This window comes from Drosophila ficusphila, unplaced genomic scaffold, assembly GCF_018152265.1.
Source record: "Drosophila ficusphila isolate 14025-0441.05 unplaced genomic scaffold, ASM1815226v1 contig_286, whole genome shotgun sequence".
Classification (NCBI taxonomy): domain Eukaryota; kingdom Metazoa; phylum Arthropoda; class Insecta; order Diptera; family Drosophilidae; genus Drosophila; species Drosophila ficusphila.
This window is the reverse complement of record NW_025064189.1, coordinates 261821-282842: the sequence shown is the minus strand read 5'-3', so window position 1 is coordinate 282842 and position 21022 is coordinate 261821. Positions and strand designations below refer to the sequence as shown.

The 21022-nt window shown below is 37.6% G+C and overlaps 1 protein-coding gene and 1 long non-coding RNA gene across 2 annotated transcripts in view; one reads left to right on the top strand and one right to left on the bottom strand.

Moving 5' to 3' along the window:
• Positions 1-21022, top strand: part of LOC108087484 (Ig-like and fibronectin type-III domain-containing protein 2) — a 73092-nt gene that overhangs the window by 30488 nt on the left and 21582 nt on the right.
• On the bottom strand, positions 2846-4293 carry LOC108087485. The gene is made up of 2 exons (XR_001771176.2): positions 3026-4293; positions 2846-2964 (listed from the first exon to the last, which is right to left on the bottom strand). It is a non-coding gene; the product is annotated as an uncharacterized LOC108087485 (long non-coding RNA).

Here is a 21022-nt window from a genome sequence, read left to right as displayed (position 1 = left end):
TCCCTAATCCTTTTTGCATGTATTTCCACGTCTGCAATATTCTTGTGTAATCTAGCAGTAAGAGGTATTATAAACCCCCGTCGAAACGTTTTGCCACCCAGCCAGCAAAAGAGATACAAATTGCAGTAAGACGGTTTTTTATAGTTCAACGATGGATTTACGATGTTGCACGACTTTGAACTACATTTGCGGATGGACGGCGGGGTGGGGGGTGATGCCACCAAATCCCCGCGGACTGCTTAAGTTTGTTGTGGGGGTTCATCTACGACGGGTGCTGAATAAAACTATCTTTCCATCTATCCGGCTAGTTTGTTAACAGCTAACCAGTCGGGTGTGTTGTTCCACCGGGCGAAACTGTACTCGCCTGCCCGTTCGACCGTTACGGCTCGTAAAAGTTGCAACTTTTTCTCTAGCGCCCCCTTCTTTAGTTTTTTTTTTTATTTTCGAAAGGCCCTTCCCAACCGAACACTCGATGAACTACAAGTAGATGCAAAAAGGCTGAGGCCCGGCAGTAAGGAGCACATAATACGGCCGTAAACTGAATTGCTACGTCGGCTGCAAGTTGCAACAAAATTGCAGCCATGTTCTAAGCCAGTTTACGGTCGCACCCACTGGGTAAATATGGTGAAAAAGGGGGTGTGGTGAGAGGGGGAAGGGGGTTGGGGGGCGTAGGGATCATGGGTTCCAGTGGGGCGTGGTGCACGCCTCCCAAGGAAATTACGGATTCAAATTAGCGGCACTCAATCTCAATCTGGGAAGAGTTCGGGCCGCCCACTCAACCGCCGGCTAATGCGTTTTATGATCCCCATTTTATAGAGCCAACTCACCAAATGCCCTGCACTTACGAAAATTATTTTTCAATTACCCAAATAGTTTTTATCACTATATATTTTACTGATTATATCAATCATCTCATTCAACCACCACTGGTTTTCGTATTTTTAGTCTTATATTTACAATACTTATACATTCTTAGCTTAATTTGAGGATTCGGGAAATAAAAAAATATCTTTTTAATTTGCATACATAAATTAATGCTTATTATTTTCTGTTATATTTAAGTGACTTTATTTACAACTAAAAATATTTACATTGTTGAATTCTAGTAAATACAAAGTTAAATTTCAATAGATTAAATGACTGAGAGCTTACATGGGTTCTTCTCTGAATCACAGATTTAAAAGCTTTTACCATTTTAAAACAAATTTTCTACCACAGTGTAACCGCTGCAACAACCCAGCCAAACTTCGATCCATTCGGCCCACTTTTAAGCAATTTAATCAACTTATCGCGTAAAATGCACAAAACGTTTTTCTTTTAGTTCGGCAAGTGCAGCAGCACCCGCTTCTCCCACCGAAAACCCCGCCAAAGTAATCAATGATTTTTCAGTTTGTGCATTAAAATGCAAAGCCCTGAAATACCAAAGCCAACCGGCGCACCCCCACCCATTTCAGCCACATTTTACTCATTGGCTCTGTTGCTTATTTAGGGCTAATTAAGTTTCATTTAATGGCTGCCAATGGGAGTCGCCGGATGGAGGGCAGAGGTCACGGGGTGGCACTGGAGGTACTTTACAGTTTAGCAGTTAGTTGTTGTTCTTGATGGCATCCTGTATATATATACAAAACAAAAATAAAAAAAACAAAAACAAAAAGAATATAGAAAATTTCCGCGTGCCGCTTTTTAACTTTTCCCAGAGTTGGCAATTGAAAGTTTCTTGCGGCTGTGGAAAGGGGATTTTCGATTGCGGATGGAATGCGGAGTGGAAGGGGCATTGGCATCTATCTCCCTTATGCAATTTAGAGATTTTAACTGAACTACGGCCAACTTTTGTCTGAATGATCCGAGTTGTATTTAGACAGATTTTTGCTTAACATTTCTGGTAAATTTGTAATCGCTTAAGTTGGATATCGCTTTGAGTTGATGCAAATAATATTTCGATTACATAGAAATTTATTTCAACATTTTTTTCTTCTTAGCAAGTTTATATACCCTGGAGGTAAATTCGATTTCTAATTACAAATCAAACTTCTGCTGGTTTGTTAAAAAGACAAGAACTTTGGTCTTTTATAAACAGTAAATGTAATAAATCCACCGCAATGAACACAAATCCAATAAGTGAACAAAGTGAAGCATTTGCTAATTAAATGAATTAGCTTACCACAAGCCAACCTTGTTGTTTCCTCTTTGGATGTCATTAGTTTGCGGCTGTGATTCCATAGAACAAAATTAACAGAAATAGCTGGCAATTTTCGATGGGCATTTAATGTCTGCTTTCAGTACAAGACTAATGACGGCCTTCTATGTTCAGATCGGACCTGTCTGTTTCAGCAATTATGGGCCTCTAATGATGGATATCAGTCGTTGTGAGGAAACAAAAACCTTCTACAGAGAAGATTTCGTTTCTCAGGTGGGGAACGATTTCCCTTCGTGATTTGAATCATTCATGACTTTCAGCGATGATCTGCCGTGCAACTGGGCGAGTTTATTGATTTATAATTGACAGAAAACACTTCTTTGTGTTCGTCTGTGATCGAACTAAAACCGAATCGAGACACTTGTAACGCCAACGAGCTAACTCTATCCAGCCAGCCAGCCAGTCGGGTGGTCATTATTCATAGCCAGTCGGCTAATATATAGATTTGTATATGAGACAGGGGCAAACCGGTTCGTGTAAGGCATTTCTTTCAAGTGCACATACTGTAGGGTCTCACTCACCCTTTACTGCGCGAAACCGAATCAAATCCACAAAACAAGTTTTCAAACAAACTGGCTCGGCGGGCCATTTGAATATTTATGAATTCTAGTGCAGAGAGTTGAACAAAAAAATAAAAAGAAAAACAAATAAACTAATCAATACGAAGAGCTTAATACACTTGCTCTCTTCATTTATTCATAATCATTTATTAGAAGGACAGGTAAAACATAGATTTCTTAACCGATATACAAGTTTTGTAAAAAAAGCTAAAAACATGATCTGATCAATAAATATAAATGTTTATAGGTACTTTAGTAATTAACATACCCACCATAAGTGTATAACAACCTCATATTTAAGGTAGGCCAAGCCGAGATCGACAGTTGTAAGTCGTGTACATCTTTATTGGTTTTTAGTGGCTTTTGTTTGACTTCTTCATTCACACCTTTGATGCTGAACAAAACCATCGGTAATGGAGGTACTTAAAAATGCTCACAATAAATGCCTGGTAAATACCGCGAAACAATTAAGCGAGACAAAGTACTTTGAAAACAGTTACAAGGTCAAGGCGGCCACAAAGCCACTCACCCACCAAACCACTTGGCGAATTCAAAAACAATTCAAATACAACAATTTGAATACAGCAATTCAAATCCAGAAAGCTAAAAACAGCTGTTCCATCCATTCGACGCGTGACGCCTGCGCACAAAATATGCAAATTTGTGAATAAAAACTGTGCGAAATTGCAGTAACTTGAACAAAAGACAAACTTCAACAGCTGACTAACTAAGAACTTATGTTTGACGCAAACTTTTATAATTTTAACGCAAATTTCAGTGATTATGGCACAATTTGCTTTGAAGTAAAACACAAAAGTTTCTTAGCTTTTCACAGAGTGAAATATAATAAAGGAGCCAAATCATTATTAATTAAATTAAATTATTTTAATACTGAGCAAGAGTTGTACTGTTTCCTTTGAGACTGTATTGGTTTTAATTTTCGACTGATTTGAAAATTGATAATCATTAACAGCTCAGGAGAGTTTTGTGTGCAATCTTGTTCCTCAAAAATAAATCGCAATAGCAAGTCTCAGAAAATTTCCATCACATTCCTGCTCAAAACTAATTATAAATCCCTCAGCAAAGTGATGGAATTTCTCGATAAATATAATTCAATTAGCAAATGTCTACAATCTGTGCCAAATAAAACACTGACTGACATATCAAAATGTATTCAATGGCAAACTAATTGAATCTTTGTGTCCCAGACAAAGTGAAACATTTTGGCAACATTGTGGGCAAGGTGAAAACGTTGTTATTTTACACTTGAATTACATATGCTACCAGCTACATGTGTATCTGTCCAAGTGCAGACAAAGACAACAGTGCGTATTAGTAATTTATATGCTTTACTTCACCCAAAGTCTCTGAGCTTGTTCACTTATATGTATATATAGATAGATTTGTACGTACGTCGTGTCGAATTATCTGGCACTTTGGGAACATCTGGCCTGGAAGGGACTGGTGAAATATTCGAACTCATGCGGGAATTATTTAAATTGTTCATCTTTAATGCTGTTAATAGTCTGCAATCAAGCGGTTATTTGTTGTTCTTCTTGCTGATGTTCTGGCATGCTGTTCGGGCATCCTCTGCCCTCCGCTGCTCTCCTCCCTTGCATATTAATGCAAATTATGAGGGGAAAACTGGCAGGAGCGTTGCTTCATTTCCCTAAGCCAAGGATTCCTTGGACACCGACGTCTTAGTTGTCCTGGGAGCTGACGTTCTTTGGTCCTGTCCTCGGTGGTGCTCCCTGATAATTCTGCATTTATAATGCTGTCAAATGCATTCAGTGTTGTTTTTGGCCCTCACATAATTTAGTTAGCAGACGTGAAAGCGGTCAGGTGAATGGCCGATAAGTGACAGGATTTGTGAGCCAAAGACAGCGGCTTGAATTAGTTTTGAATGTTGGCTTTGCGTCTGAAATGTGATTGAAGTAATTCTGTTGTTCTCTTTAAATAAAGACACTTTTGAAGGGTTAAGTAAAACAGATGACGTGACTTTTGGCTTACATCGTTTTGTAAAGAAACTTATAGATTACAATAATGTATTACAGGTCTAGCTATTTATCTCTTTCTTCGTGAAAATATCTGTTGGCAATTCTCTACAAATTCTATAAATTGACGCACAAATTACTAAGAATTTACTATTTCCCCATCGAACTATTTATTCTATTTGGGCTGTAGTTTTGTGCGGAATCATTAGTTAGACACTTGGGCAAATTTAATTGCATTTTCGTTACTTGAGATATGTAATTTGCTTCCTTTGCATTCAGGCAATTGTTGACGGCTATTGGATGGAATAAATAAGATAAACAAAACCGGTTTAAATACGTTTCCGAGCGAACAATAAACACATATCAAGCTGTCTTTCTTGATAGACGAACAAATATACAAAGCGTTATCTGTACTTATTTATTTGTCTGCTAATTAGGAAAAAATTGGTCGCACATTATTGCTGTGACACATCGCAATACTTATTTTTATTACTCATCAATTATGGGGCCTATGGCCTATTCGAATTGATTTGACTTTATTGAATCTAACGTCTTACTCCAAACCCCTTTGGGTAATAACATAAATTCCTGAGGATATCTGCAGTAAGCAGGCTCAAAAGGGGTTAACAAAATGTCTGTGTGTAATAAACATTTATGGCTGCTAATATTGAGTACGTTGAACCGGCGGAATGAGATAGTGGCTCCTAAAGGGGCAAGTTCAAGACACATAAATTACGTTTGATTATCAAAAACAGTTACCAAAACTACTTACAGCCATTCTCCTACTTACTACTGGGATAACTTTCAGTCCTGCCCACAAGACAGGGCCCACAAAGAAAAAAAAAAGGAGGAAAACCGTTGAATAGATGAGAATACAAAAGACGCCCACAAAACTATGTCAGTCAGTATCTTGGCTTTTCCAAACCCCTCGTAACGCCCCTTATTTTCAACCCCCCGCCGGTTCGATGTCAAGTTGCCTTGTCAACGGCAAAGTTTTCCCCACATGTTCGCTACTAGCTGGCGATTTTCTTGGGGTTTTCCGCCGGGTAAGTGAAGTGTGGCGTCTGCATAATACGTATTTAGGTTTCAGGCGGACGGGTATAAATTTCACTTTGTATTTCGCTGGGCCCATATTTATTTCATCGCTCCTGCTCCTCCGGATTTGTGTGCGAGTATTTTCAATTATATAGTATACACTCGCACACACACAATGGTACACACATATCCACGCATGCATAAACAAAATAACAACAAAGTCGACAGGTTGAAACAGAGCGCAAAAAGCCAAATCGGAAGGAGAAGGGCTGTCTGGCAGACAAAAGTTAACAAAACACAAAACCAATTTAACTTCTTGATTTTTGGTTCATTTTCATAAATAAGTGAAAAAGCGGCAACAGCAACGGCAGCAGACGGAGAAGAGGCAAAAGTCCCCGGCATGCGGAGATATCCTTCGGAAAAGGACCCCACTCCAGCTAACCTTAATGCTTTTGCACGCTCTTACGCCTTGACACAGGAAAATCCCCGATACCCTCCCACCTCCCAAATCCCTTCCAGAAATTCCCCATCCAATCGTCCTTGGTCTGCACGTAAAAAATACACAATATTGTTTATCCATTCAGTTTTTTACACTTCGAATATGGATAAAAAACTAATAAGTTCAAATATTTTTTGGTTAATATAATAATATGATTTCTTTATAGAATTTTGGGTAGAAATTTGTTAGTAGAAATTGTAAAGTTGCTTGGTTGATAACATACTAAGTAATTATATTAGATATATTTAAAAAAAAAAAAATGAAGAAATAAAAATGATTATAAGATTTTGACTACTAATCATTCAAAAATATTTGTTGATTTTCGACCAATAATGTTATTACACTTTTGTTTTGATATAGATTTTGTATGAAACATTAACATAAATATGAATCCCATTTTTTCTCAGTGCGACTTTTCCAAGCATCATCAGCTGCTTTTTGTGTGCTCATTACGGCAACTTGACATTAATAGGCAGCAAACAGCAACACAAACATCCAACCTTACAGATAGAATTATATATATTACATGTGTGTTTTTGCACACACCCACAAACAGAGTGAACAAATAAGCCCTGGTGGGCCTTCCTTCCTTCCCCTCCATTGAAAATAATTAAATTTTCAATTATAATCAGGAGTAAATGCGGGAATTTCTTTATTTTTTGTGGCTGTTTTCTGGATGTGTTTTGTGTGCTGTTTTGTGCTGGGATTTAAATGCGGAGTGGTACATCTACTTAGTATGTTCATGTTGTATATTAACACCATTAGTTTTAATTATTCTTTAAACCATAAAGTTGTAGTGCATTTTTTGGCTGTTTAAATTATGTAAGAATTCTTTAAACATTTAACGAAAATGTAGGTGATAAATCGTAGTGCACATTACTATTATATTTTTTAAAAATATTTAAGCACTACGCAATTACTATACTAATTTTACAACTCTTAGAAAAAAATGTGTAAAACTGTTGTTATAACTGTTAATATGGTATTGAAATTAAGTAAACTGTTTAATTTGGTTGAAAAAATTACCATAAATTTATGACATAGGCTGCCTGTATATTTCAACTATCATTTCTATTTGCTTATTATTTTCATCCACATGTGCTACACACAATTGGGGCTAGGAAAAAACTATAATTTGCATTTGTATTTCATTTCAGAAGGAACTTTTTGCTAAACAGATTTCCATTTGTAAACAAAAACCTTGGTTTCTATGCTCTGGAATATTATTTGCTTTCCGTGCGTTACAGTGCGGGCCAAAGTTTCAGCCGATTCAGCATATTTTCCACATAGGTTGGAAATTTAATTTTCTATTAATTATTATTCGCACTTTTATGTGTGTGAGTGTGTTCGTGTGTGTGTGTGGGGGCAGTCTGGATTCAGTCCTTTGCTCGGGTCTTGTGAAGTGGTCAAAGTTTTATTGGCTTCTCTTCGGTTTTTGTTTAATTGCAAAATACCAGGATGCTGTGTAGACCAACTTTAACTGCAGACCAGTGACCAACGTCATCTGCTTGGCTTGGCTTTGCTTGGCTGCTGGTTCAAGACAAGGAAAGTTGTTTATGGCCCAGGTTGAGTGAGGCAAAAGTTTTCTTATTTACCTGTTGGAGCAGACAATACTTTATGGCCCGATGATGATTATAAACCTGCTCCCCGACCCCGGATTTATGAGTTCTCTTTGAGAGTCGGTGAGTGGGGGTTGATCCAGATTGGAAGCGTGGTTAAATGATTGTGGTAGCTGGTCTCTGCTAAATATCCTTCTTTATGGGGATAAAGAAAATTGGCTAACTTCTCTGCTAGTTTTTGGGGGTTTGTGATAGTATTTTATAAGTAGACAGTTATTTAAAGCTGTTCCGGGTTAGGAAGTGCTTTTCAGATTAAACATTTACTTAAAAAGGAAATTTATTATCTCGTAATACATGTCATTTTTTGAAATAATGAAATGATTATTGATTTGAACTTGGTTACATTTTTTTTTTTGTGACCTCATCATGTAATTTTGTACATCAGCCTTATATTATTCTCTTCATAACCTTAAGAGTCCACTCGGTAAATAATGTTTTTTTCCTCTTCGAGCCATTAATCGTTGGACGAAAAGCTTTGAGGAGCCCAAGTAAATACTGTCTTTCCGCACAAGAATGATTTCCCATCGATTATGTCTAAGCCCCGAAATGTCCAAATGGCTTATCAGTAAATATTTCGCACAAACAACAGAATGGGAATATGAACAAGGACACAAAACAATCGAAAACCATTTCGTCAACGTTCATTTGCGATAAGTACTTGTTGTTGAGGATAGGTTTTTGGCCAGTTGTCCGAAACTATCAATATCGCAATATCATTTAGCGCTAATCCCCGATACAATTTGGCCATGTTAATGCTCCGACAGTCGACCCGAAAGACTATTTCAACACTTTCAATCAAGCGGGGCCAAAAAGGTTTCCCATTCATTTTCATTTTAAGACGCCAGACATCAGCTGCTCCCTTCGGAACTTTTCTTCTGGCTTCATCTCTCTTGCCAAATTGTTCGTTGTTCGTTGGTTTTGTTGGCTTAAAGCTGCTTTTCAAGTGGCTTTCGGCAGGGCTGTGACTTTCACCCCCGTACTCCCCGATGGCCTTCGGTTTGGTTTTGGCTGGCCGTTTTCAAGATATTCGCTTATAAGTTGGAAAATTACAAAAATTTTTGCGTATTTGCCTCGGTTGTTGCTGCTGTCGGTTGCTGGCTGCTTTGACTCGGTGTCTGTGGTACACATGCTCTTGTCTCTCTGGTTCTGTGCTGGTGCAACAAAAGCCAGCGGGAAAATCAAATAAGCAACAGCCAAAACATCTTTTCACCAGACTCCAGAAAGAATAAAACTTGGAGCAGAGGAAGGCTAAAGAAGCATGCAGCCCAGCCTTCAAAAGCCGGAAACTAAAATTTTGTGGCAGAAGTTGAGGCAGCGCGCACAACTTGTCGATTCTGAGTCGGTTGCCCGACTTTTTTTTCTCTACTGTTAAAAAATATTTAAAATACGCCAACAAATTAGAAATGTTTCAACAAATTAAGTCATTTTAAAATTTGTTCATGTTTTTTATATATATATATATAAATATTTCTAATGATTATTTTCGAGTGTATATTTCTTCTTATTTCGGGTAACGTTTTAATAAAGTTTTATTTAATTTAATATATTTTTGCATTCTTTTAAAAAAATAGAATTTTTGTAACTATAATTTCTTTCAAAAAGTTTTCCATTTGTTTTGCACTTTGAATATCCTTTTTTTTTACCCAAAAACCGGATAAAGTCAAAAGAGTCATCTTGTATTCCAATTAATTTATTTTTTATTTATTTTTTCTGTGTGTTTTCGTGCTACTCTGCGTTCTTGGTGGCGGCGGCACCGAAACTTTGTTTTTGCCTTTTTATAGAGTTTTTCCTTTTGGCTTTTTTTTTCGATTTATTTTTGCATGCGAAAATCGTGCCAACAACTGATTTGACTGAGGACTTTTACCGCACTTGCCGAGGAGGTGAGTGGAAATTGGCCACCCGTAAGTGGGGGGTGTCTGCTCTGATTTGGTGGGTGTTGTGGGCGGCAATACGGAAGCGAAAGGTGGGAGATGGACGTCGAGAATGGCGCGCTCTTATTTAGTTCTTTGCAGCTACTTTGGCACTGAGAGAAATAACTGTATCGGTGTTTAAGTGATTGAAGTGTGATGGGTTACATAAAACTTTTGACATTTGTGAAGTTTTTGTATGGTTGAAGTTCTTTTAAGACGTGGTATGAACTGTTAAACGTCAGAATTTGGCATTTTGAAGTATTTCAAATATCGATAAGGTAAATAGAATAAGTTTCTTGGACTACGAATTGAATTAATACTTAGAAAACATTTATTTTAATAATTAGAAACTCAATAACAAACTAATAATGATAACTTTATTTGCTTTAAATATTTTAACATTTGCTATATAATGCTTTTTTCATAAAATGTAAATTTAAATTTGTAGTTAAATTGAAACAGAGTTTGTAGTTAACTATGCAATAACAAATAGGGTCTTGATTATTTGGAATTTATTCTAAAAATTGTAATAAATGACAGAACTAGCTAGGAGTTTCTTTCAGTGATTGCTCCATTTGGTTCTTTGTGCATATTGGAGTCATCTATCCAGACACCAACTTCATGGCGTCGGGAACGGGAAGTAGTGCTTGGCACTAGACTAAACTACTTTATTTGCGCTTTGTATCTGGTCGCGTTATTATTTAACTTGTGAATGCTCTCAATAATGTGTTTTTCTCTGCGCATTTTATGCTGATTTCGCCTCAACTCTTGGGGCAATCTATTGTGTGTTTGGATTTGCACATTTTCAGTGGGAGCAAACGCAAACACACAGAAACACTCCACTATTGAGGATAGCACGCGCCAAAAGACGGCATCTGGTCGAATGGCTTGGCGTACTTTTAACTTTTGGTTGGCCATTTGGTGAGCATGTTTTTCTTTTCCATTTGTTGACGGTCCGAAAACACAACTTTGTGCCGCAAAAGTTTGTTTATAAATCAACTTTTTTGTTGCTCCGCGGTGGCGGCGACGGCGAGGGAACTTTTCTTTGACTCTGGCTCCTTGGCACCATGCCTCCATCCATCCATCTCCCAGTTGGATAGTTTGCATACAACGCTGCGTATGCGCAACGTCAGCGAGTCCAGCGAAATGCACTTGGCGTTGTGGGAATTTCTGTGCAAAATGTACATTCATTTCGTTCGAAAATTATTGAGTAAACAGATTGCACCTCAGCACCTAAGTGGGTGAGAGCTCGTTTTCAGAAAATTTTCGCGCATTTGCATGCACTAAGCAGTCAAATCCTTTATCCCTTTTCCCATTTTCCACCCGCACTCTTGGTAAGCAACAGTTTTGCTGCATTGTTTTCCGTTTTTAGGTTTCAGTTTACAGCTTACAGTTTTGTCCAAAAGTTCTTCAAGGCGATTATGATCTTTGCTTAATGTAGTGGAGTCTGCAAAGTGGTTTATCCTTTTAAAATGTCCCTTCACCAGGAATGAATAGCCCGACCGCATTCAGCATTTCGTAACATTTTCTTTTGGAATTAAAATCTAATTTAATCCCTCAATCCTGTCTGTATAAATAAACCATTAGTTTGCCACTTTGACTGATGGCCTGTCCCTCCGGTTTTGTGATTAAGCCCAACCAAAAAAAGAAGAGGAGAAAAAAAAAAAACGAAATAAAACCCTTTTCTCATTAAAAATCGACGAGCAACGAAATGTTTTGGCAAACAGAAACAGTAAAACGTGTTAAAACCAAATGCTATTGGCTTTGCCGTCCAACGAGTCTGACAACGCTGACAACTGACTGAAGATGGCTCCGGGCCATCGGAGTGGGATTTCAGTTCAGTTCAGTTCAGTTTGTTTCAGTTTGGCCAGAAGCGGAGTGGAGTGTCTGCTTCCTGCTTTTCCAACTTGCCAACTGGCCAACTGACGTATCATGATTAATTATTTGCGGAGTTGAAGTGTTTTTGAATCAACAATTTCGATAGGCTGCCTTTTGAATATACTTTATGGGGGCTATAGATTCGGTTTAATATTTTTCGATACGGTTGTCAATGGCAGGGGTACTTATACTGATAGATAGGCTAAGAACAAAAAGAATACTACGCACATAATATTAGTTCATAATAAATACTATACTTTTCTATCTGTTTAATTTTTGAGGTAATGTTGTAAGTTGATTAGTTTAACTAAATAATTCATTTTATTTTGTAAATATATTTTTCAATTTGATACTATTTTGCTGTTTTTTATTTAATAAATTGTTTACTGAATATCTTCCCTCGTACTTAACTGCACTTTTAATTGCTAAACTTTCACAAGTTGCTATTATTAATTAATGCCAAAAACTTTATTTGCCGTCATCATAAAGTCTGTCAACTGTATGAAAATTGTTCCCAAGCGCATGCAGACGTCGCCTTCTCCCTTTTGTTTTAATTAAAAACATTTTTTATAGCTTAAACAAACTTAATGCCCAACAACTTGTATTTACATTTTTCATTCTGTTGTCCAGCGTTTGTATTTTCGCTGTTTTTGTTTCGCTCACTCATGTATTTATTTGTTAATTTTCTGAAATGGCCTTTTGCAACTGATTTCAGGCAAGATGCCTCATTTTGTTTAATGTCCATTTCTGCCCTCGCCTGTTAAATTATAGGCACAATTGTTGCTGACACAAAATTAATTGCATTTAATCAGTACGAGCCAAGTTCAGGGTGGACCAGCTACAGAGCCAGTAACTCGAAAATCGTTAATGGGTTTTTGATTAATCGTGCAGACGGTCGGACAATGGACTTTGATTTGCATTTTACAAATTTAATTAATAGCCCAAGAATAGGCCTATGGTCTATGGGGGTCAGGGCTGAATGTAACAAATATATTATGATTTTTCCAGGCAAAAAACCATAATTGAAAATCTGTTGTGTGATATCGTAAAAAGATATTAATTTGTTGTTTCAAGAGCAATGTGCATTCGACCTTTTAGTGCGTTTTTCAGCGCCAGCATTTTACCATAAGCTATTAAAGTGATTTTAATTAATTTGAATAAGGATTGCAATGAGTTCCTTCTTTTTTATTTTCGTTAAAATACTTTTTTCACCGCTCTGTTTGTTGTTTGTTTATTAAACAATTGTTTTGTGTCAGCAACGGGGATAATGCAAACAGCTGCAGGGATTACATTATTAAAGCGCATGAATCGAATATATATAATTATGAAAACAAGGCAACACCAACCGACGGCGAAGTGAGCAAAGTGAAGCTCGCCATTGGATTGACAATAAATTAAATGTTGCTTTGGGCCTTTTAATTGCCTGGGCAAATGGAACATATCAAATATGAATAAGGCTTGCTCATACATAAAAAACGCATGAATAACTTTGTTAAGTTAAACTAGCTGAAGGCCAGCGTCGAATCCAAAGAGATGTCAACTTTATCCTGTGATTTATAATAGCATTGAAAGGGGGATAAAAGAATAATCCCGACTGTCTGAGACATCGGCAGCGTCAAAGCGCATAAAAGTCGATCAACGAATTTCCCGCTGCTATCGGGGAAATCAATGCCAAAACGTGGAAAACTTTTCCATTTTCCGTATTTTAATTGACGCGCATCATGTCAGCGGAACAAAAACCTGTGAACACAACACGGAATCGAGTGGGTGGTGTATATGAATGTGGGTCTCCCATTGGCAGTGGGTGGTGGCTGTTGGATGGTGGGTGGTGCTGATGCGATGACAGGGTGCCTGCTATAGTTTCACAGTTAGCGAAATCATCGATAGATGACGTGTCGGCGGATGCTTGGACTTGATAGATTGGCAACAGGAAGGCTAAAAAATCCCGGCAAAATGGGATGACTGGGGCAAGTAGATGGAGCGAAGCGCGTTATTTCACAGTTGCCAGCGCAAAATGCAGTTGACAGCCTCCCCGTCGTCGTGAAAACGACGACAGCTCATCGCAAAAAATAATAAAATCTATGGAAAGTTTCGACTCTATCACACCCACTATGTTCACTCGTGTATGGGGACCATCTTTCTAAATTAATTGCAACGTGACTGAGCTACAGCCTTGCGAATGATTTTAATTAGACATTTAGCCAATTAGAACAATGAGGCAACTGAGGTTTTTGCATATTCCAATGCTGCAACCACGGAAGTTTTCTCTTCCCTGTGAAGTTTTGCGAACAGGAACAATGTTCATTTCATTGTACGCTTTTTCTATAATACATTTATTAGTTTTATAAATTATGTTTATTGAATGTGATTGAGTATAATTGAATAAATTTTAATTTTATAAAGGCTAAAAAACATTTATGGTATACTCGGCCTTTCCTTTTATATTTTTTACATTACAAATTAATAAAATAATTGTGAAATTTTTTATTAGTTGCAAATTTAAGTGATTTAAAAACGTGGTTTAAGTTATTCCTGAAAGGCTTTCCACAGTTGAAGCATATATGTATATATATATATATATTTGTTCCCTGCCCAAGTTCTATATACCCTGAAAGCCACAAGTGTGGGGCGGAAAATGAAGGAAAAAAAATTGAGCGGATGCTCGTTGGCTGAGGAAATGAGAAACTCATTCATTTGGCAGCGGCGTCGTTGGCAATCCACCTACGCACACAGTCACCTTCGAAAAATCGTTGACATGTGAAATTTTAATTAAAAACAAAAAGGAAAATAATGCAAGGAAAGGAAACAAAAAACAGCGACAACAGCTCTTGTATAAAGTGCAGTAACAATAACGAGAACGCCAAACGAAAATGTCAAAAATATCAGCAACATAAACACACGTCACCAAACAAAATGTGGGGGAAAAAGAGGAGGCACAAGCAAATACATGAAAAAAAACTAAAACTATAACTAACTAAAGTAAAAAGTGATCAAAAGTATGACTTATTCAACTATAGATAAGAGTAACGATTATACTAATTTTAATAATTTATTTTTGTTACACAAAACAATTTTTTAGGATGTAGAATTTTACTAATGTTTTGTGGATTGTACTCAACCATAAACTTTAATATACAGCCGTTATATCTACTTTAATAAAACTCTATGATCTATGTAATAAATTTTAAATTAAAATAATTAAACAATTTTATTTTTTTGGCATATTTACATTATAGAGTGAGCTTAAATGTAGGGTAATTTTTTTGGTTAAGTGTACGTGTGTGTGGCACAAAGCTTTTAAGTGCTGTCAGCACGGGAAAGGGCCAAAGTTGGTAACAGCAAAATGGCTGCCTGCTAACATCTTCAGTGACTGCAAACTGCAGCTCATTAGCACCTCGTGGCGCTCACACAGATACACACACACACACATACACAGCAACCAACGCCGGGACACACGAACTTGGCACTTTGGTCGCGGTTGACTTTCCTCGATGGCCTTACCGCCGCCAGGCCTCACTTTTATCTACATCTACATCGCCGTCCTCATCCTCGGCTTCAGTTTCGGATACACCGTCGCCACTTTGGCATTACTGCCGCAAAACTCTTTCCACATTGGCGCGGAAATTTTGTTGCAATGAAGTTTAGCGCTGAGTGCATGTTGCTCTTGAGTAAAATTAATGTAATTGCTCTTTGAAATCAGGTTTCCACATTTTTCTTTGCCCTCTGTGTTTCATGGGCACGTGTTAAAATTGGCGGTGGCTCATAATTAGATTTTGCATATGCTAGCATGTCAGCTAACTACTAGTTTATTAGAGAGACTTTTTACAAAGGAAGTATGGAAGAAAGTATGTCAAACCACAAATATCGATTAAGCTTCTTTTATATACAGATCGTTTATATAATATTTTTGTTTTTTGTACGATTGCACATTTTTATAATCGCCATAAACTTTCCCAGCATGGTCAACAAAATAGTTTATCCATTTTGCTGTATAAATTCTTAATATCTCAGTTGATTTTCAATGGCGAAATTAGGCCATAAAAGTTTTAAGAAAACTAACACCGCATTGCGACCAGAGCTGACCAGTCCAATTGAACCACTTAGAAGTTGCTGTCCTGTCACAAATGTCCGTAATAAAAGTTTTCGCTTCTTGCAACTTTTTTTCCCCCGACTCCCTCTTGTTCAGCTGATGACCATAAACTTGTAACACTTTAGTAACAGCCACCCACATACTCAGCTGGTCTCTGATATTTCCAAGTGATTAAGTCGTTCGCAAACACAGATATGATGGGAAAAAGGAGCAATATTTTTTGTTTTTATTGATATCCACAGTGGCTGTGCTTGTGCATCCAATTTGGTGCGGAGGACAACAAAAGTGTTGAAAACTGCCTCGGAAAAGCCAAAAAGTCAACAATCCCATGGGTAAATTTAATAGTACAACGGGGTATACGGGCTCTAAAGTGCCCCAAGCATTTGTTTTACTTCGTCTCTTTTTTTATAATTTTTTTTTTTTTGTATTTTTTTTGGTAAAAAGTTCCTTTGGCTTAGATGAAGTTTTTCGTACTTTGCAGACGGGGTGGCCGGGGTGCTGGCTTTTGGGGTTTGTCGGGAAACTAGTAAATCTAATTTCAAGCCACACACATACACACGCAGGCAGCCATGTAACTGCAACCAAGGTCCTGCGAGGATGTCTGAGCAAGTTCGTCAGCGTTCGTCAACTGCAGGAGCTCCCCAGTTCCTCGGAGCGACGCTTGTTGGCATTTTTCGAGCTTACCGACTTAGCCAACTTGTAGCTGTTGGCCGGGTAAGCACTTTAGTTAACCCAAACACCCGTCGCCCACATATGTTTGTGGCTCGTTTGCCATGGAGTTATACTCTGTTTTATTTGTTGCCAACTACTAGAAACAAGTGCCAAAGCCAAAGCCAAAGCCAAAGCCAAAGCTAAAGGTAAAGGCAAAGGCAAGTGCAACTGCAACTGCAACTCTGCCATGCTCTTTGGAAGCCGCTTCGAGTTATTTTGCCGCTTTTCAACTCTCTGGCAGCAACATGTTGGAAGTCTGAAGTGGCCGCATCGTTGCCATCAGCGCATATGGAAATGAATACATTTGACCTGCTCTCAGCATGAGGAAATCGTTTGAAAATACCTCAAAAAGAGCAGAATCCTTTCTGCGTTATTAATTGTGGGATTTCCAGGAAGACAAATTCTTTTTTATTTAATTATTTGTAAAGAATTTGCTTGCTGAAACGATAAATAGGAAAATGGAATTTAATTAATATGATATAGTACACAAAGATCATGTATTTTAATTATTTTTTATAAAAAGAGTAACAATTAGCAAAGGAATTTCATCAACAGATTTAAATAATTTTTTTTATGATATTCAACCTTTTTTTTAGAAAATGTATAAAAATAGCAAAGAAAAACTGTTAGGTAGTTTTACTAATAAAAAGAAAACAAATGTTTTTTTAATCCCAATTAAATCTACTTATTTGATAAACATTTTTAATAGAATTCCAGCTTGCACAAAAATGAAAGAGACTTTACAATATCAGTAATTTAAAGTTGCAAAGCTCTATCGGATTTTTTTACATAAATTAATTATATTATCAAGCAATATTAAATGTTTTAATAATTAACTTTGAAAATCACAAACTCGTTTTTACTTGATAAACTTCTCTTCAATGGCTTTCTTTAAAACGTGTTCGATGAGTTGGCTTTCTGCTTCGCCGAGATAATTTACCATAATCCGAACAATATAGTTATGTATTTATTCTGAAGGAAAACTCCTTGTACATGTGACCATCTTGCATAAATTCTCGGTTTGCTTGGCATATGAGGACGTCTTTAGTCGCACAACCATGGCTGCCATTGAAGTGCATCTGTCGCACATTTGTTCTGTTGCCTGCAATCACAACCCGAAAACACCCATACCAATGTCGGTTTGTTGTGCATCTTTTGTGTGTGTGTATACACATATGCATGTGTGTCTGCATGTGTGGGGACAAAACAAAAATGCTGTGATGCCAAGTGTAATGTGCAGAGGAATAGTGCCAGTGGAAATGGCGGCAGCGGCGGAAGTTAGCAGGCAAAGCGGCGGAAATGTAAAATCAATGTTGTTGCTGTCGCCGTAGAACTGTAGTTGGCAGTTCTTCGGTTGGATCTGGTTGAATACAGTTGGATATAGTCGGGTTTTCGGGCTCTGTTCTCTGGCATTGTTGAGGCATTGTTGTCACTGCTCAGTTCCCGATGCTGCTGTGCATTTCGTTGTGATTGTTATGGCTGTTTGTGCCATCTTTGTTTGCTTGTTGTTGTTGTTATTATTATTATTATTATTATTGTGCATTTGCGCTTGAAGCGAATTATGTGTATGAAAAATGCATAAAAAGTTTTTGCTCCTTTGCCCAGCGAAATGTGCAAACAAAATAAACAATCCGAAAAACAAACTCATGCACACACACACACACATGCGCATGCAATTATGTCAGATTTACAAATACTCACATGCTTGCTTAGACACAACCCCCTCCCCTTTCCTCCATTTCCACCAGCAACTGTCTTTCCTCTTGGCATTTGCATATGTAAATATATTTTAAAGTAAATCTTGCGTTCACCCCTTCCCTACTGCTTTGGTAGAATTATTTTTTATCATCGCTCGGTCTTTTGTTTTGTGGCGGAATATTTGTTTAATGTGCCGCTTCTGTTATTGTTATGCTCAAGCATTTATTTCTGCTCTTTTTTTCCCCAATCTTATCGATGGGTATTCAACGACAAGTTGGGTATGCGGAGAGTTGAGAAAAATTATTAACAAAAGGGGAAAAATCTGAATTGTATAAAAAAATTTTGAAAATTAATAAAATCTAAAAAGAATAATTTCAGGTAAAACAAATTAAATTTAAAGGAAAACTAGTCTTTAATTTAATAAACTAATAACTTAATTATTTAAATTGCATGAGTTAGTTTTAAAAGTATTTCTATTTAAATGCAGTTCAATATGCCATAATTTTTTTTAACCTACACATTTTTTAAACATTTTAAGCAAACAACTAAACAAACAGCAATGTGACACTGAGCATCATTTTGTCGAGCAAATATTATAAACCACACTTTGGCATTTTGCGGTTCTCATTGTTATTGTTCATTATGTTTTGGTCCTTTGTTGTAACATGTTTTGCTTATTCGCCTCGCCCAAACCCGATTCTTTTAGGCATCTGTGCATCCCAGGACCGATGCCCCATCCTTTTTTATGCCTCTTTGGGGAGATTTTTACATTGAGGTGTGTTGATTTTGTTTTAATGCTAAAACAAATTTCCTTTTTTGCCTCCGCCAACTCTTCTTTTTTTTATCCGGCTTAATGCCACAAGCCGATTTCCGTGGTCGTTCCCGGCATTTGTTGGTTTTTTCTGCTGTTCTGCGTATTAATTTTAATTACAAACTTCGACTGAGGGTTGCTGAATAATTTAACAAATTCTTGTGCATTTTTGGTGAAATTCCTGAGCCCCTCAAATCAGGGTATTAACTCTTTAATCAAGGTGTGCTGTTGTTGCTACAAGGCAGAAACATTTCCATTTCCGCCCTAGCTGGACCCTAAACAAAAACAAATAAAAGTTTTACCTTGTTGGTTTTTAGTTGGGCTTTTGTCGCCTTATCGCCCTGCCTAAAAGTTTTGTACAACTTCTGCGCCCAACCGGCGTATGAGTAATTTTTCTGTTTGATTATCATATTTCTCACTCAGCTGCCCCGCCGCCGCAAAGAGGGAAGCAGGAAAAGCCAAACAAAAGGCCTAAACACACTTTACCTTCCCTTCGCCTTCAGCAAATGAATGGAAAAAGGTTGACAATGTTCTTCTTCTGTTTGTTTTTTGCACTCAAGTTCAAGTTTTCTGTCCAAGAGTAAGAACAGAAATATGCACAGCTATGAACATTAGTTTCAATTTGCAAAAAAAAAAAAAAAAAAAAGGTTTGTGTGTGTTCTCTAGGTCTCACTGGCTTACCTTGTGGCCAACATTCACCTTGCCCACCGCCCCTCCCACTTTTTGTATCCCACTTTTTGTGTGTGTGTGTGGGTGTCTGTGTGTGTTTGTAAGAGCTTGTCGCCTCTGGTAAGTATGCAACACTTTTACTTTTTTGCCCCGTACTCCGGGGCGTGTGAAAACAAGAAACGAACAAAAGCTGCTTAAAAACACCAAACCATAACAATGTAAAGTGTTGTAGGAGCTGTCGAAAAATATTTTACACCTTTTCCACTGTGGCTTACAATCTATGGGTTGTTTTGAGGGATGCGGACCTTATCTGGGGCTTCCCGAAAAATATACACCAAAGCCAAAGCACAAGCAACAAGGTAAACATTTTGCGGTAATTAAGAAAAATTACCTTACCCAGCAGAGGAAAAAAAATCCGGAAAAAAAACCCAAAACCAAAAAAGGAAAAACAAGAAAAGCACAACAACGAAGCCCATAAAGTAGTCCTGGCCAAAAGCCGAACTCGCACACTCACACACACACATACACACAGACACAGAGACAGAGAAAGTTGGCCAGCACGAAAAGACAGTTGGAGCGTCAGCTGTGGGAAACCCTCGTTCAGTTTTCCGCCACCAAACCCCACATTTCCCCGCATCTTCGCCCCAGTTCTTGGGTCTTTCACCATTTTCTAGTGGCTGCGACTTTTTGGTGTTAACTTTAAATTAGCAGCAAAGTGGAAAGTGTTGTCGGTTGGCTTTTAAAATGTTTTGCGGTGTATTTTATTTATCATGAAGTAGATCTGGTGTGGCAATTGCCGAGCCCCGCCCCCCTTTTGAACTGCCCACCTTGTCTCGGCTGTCATTTGTCTGTCTTGGCCATGTTATAAAATAATGTGTAAATGTCCCTTGCCTTTTTTCATTTATTCCACCACTCTCCTTTTTTTGTTTTCGGTTGTTTTTTTTGTTTAATTTACTTAATGTGCTTCCCGGGTCCTTTTATGACGCCTTCTTGGGGACTATTTTCCGCTTTTTTGTCTCTTGTTGTTCATCTTATTTTTTGTTTTTGTTGTTGTTCGGGGCTCATTTACCTTGAGAGTTGGCCTGAGCTTTATCATTAATGTGTGTGCTCAGTTCCTTAATTAGTGACGCGGACCGGCCAAAAATATCGAGTAATAAAAACAAGAGTTTCGAAAAAACAAAAGGAGGAGATACGCTAATTTATGCACTTGATAAATATTTTATGGAGTTTCAAGGGAAATTTTCTCACGGGAAAAAATGGACAAACCCAAAAACTGTTATTTAGATAAGAAAGTTTTTATAGCCAATTTAAATTGTGGGCAAGTCAATTAATAATAAACGTGGTCAGTAGT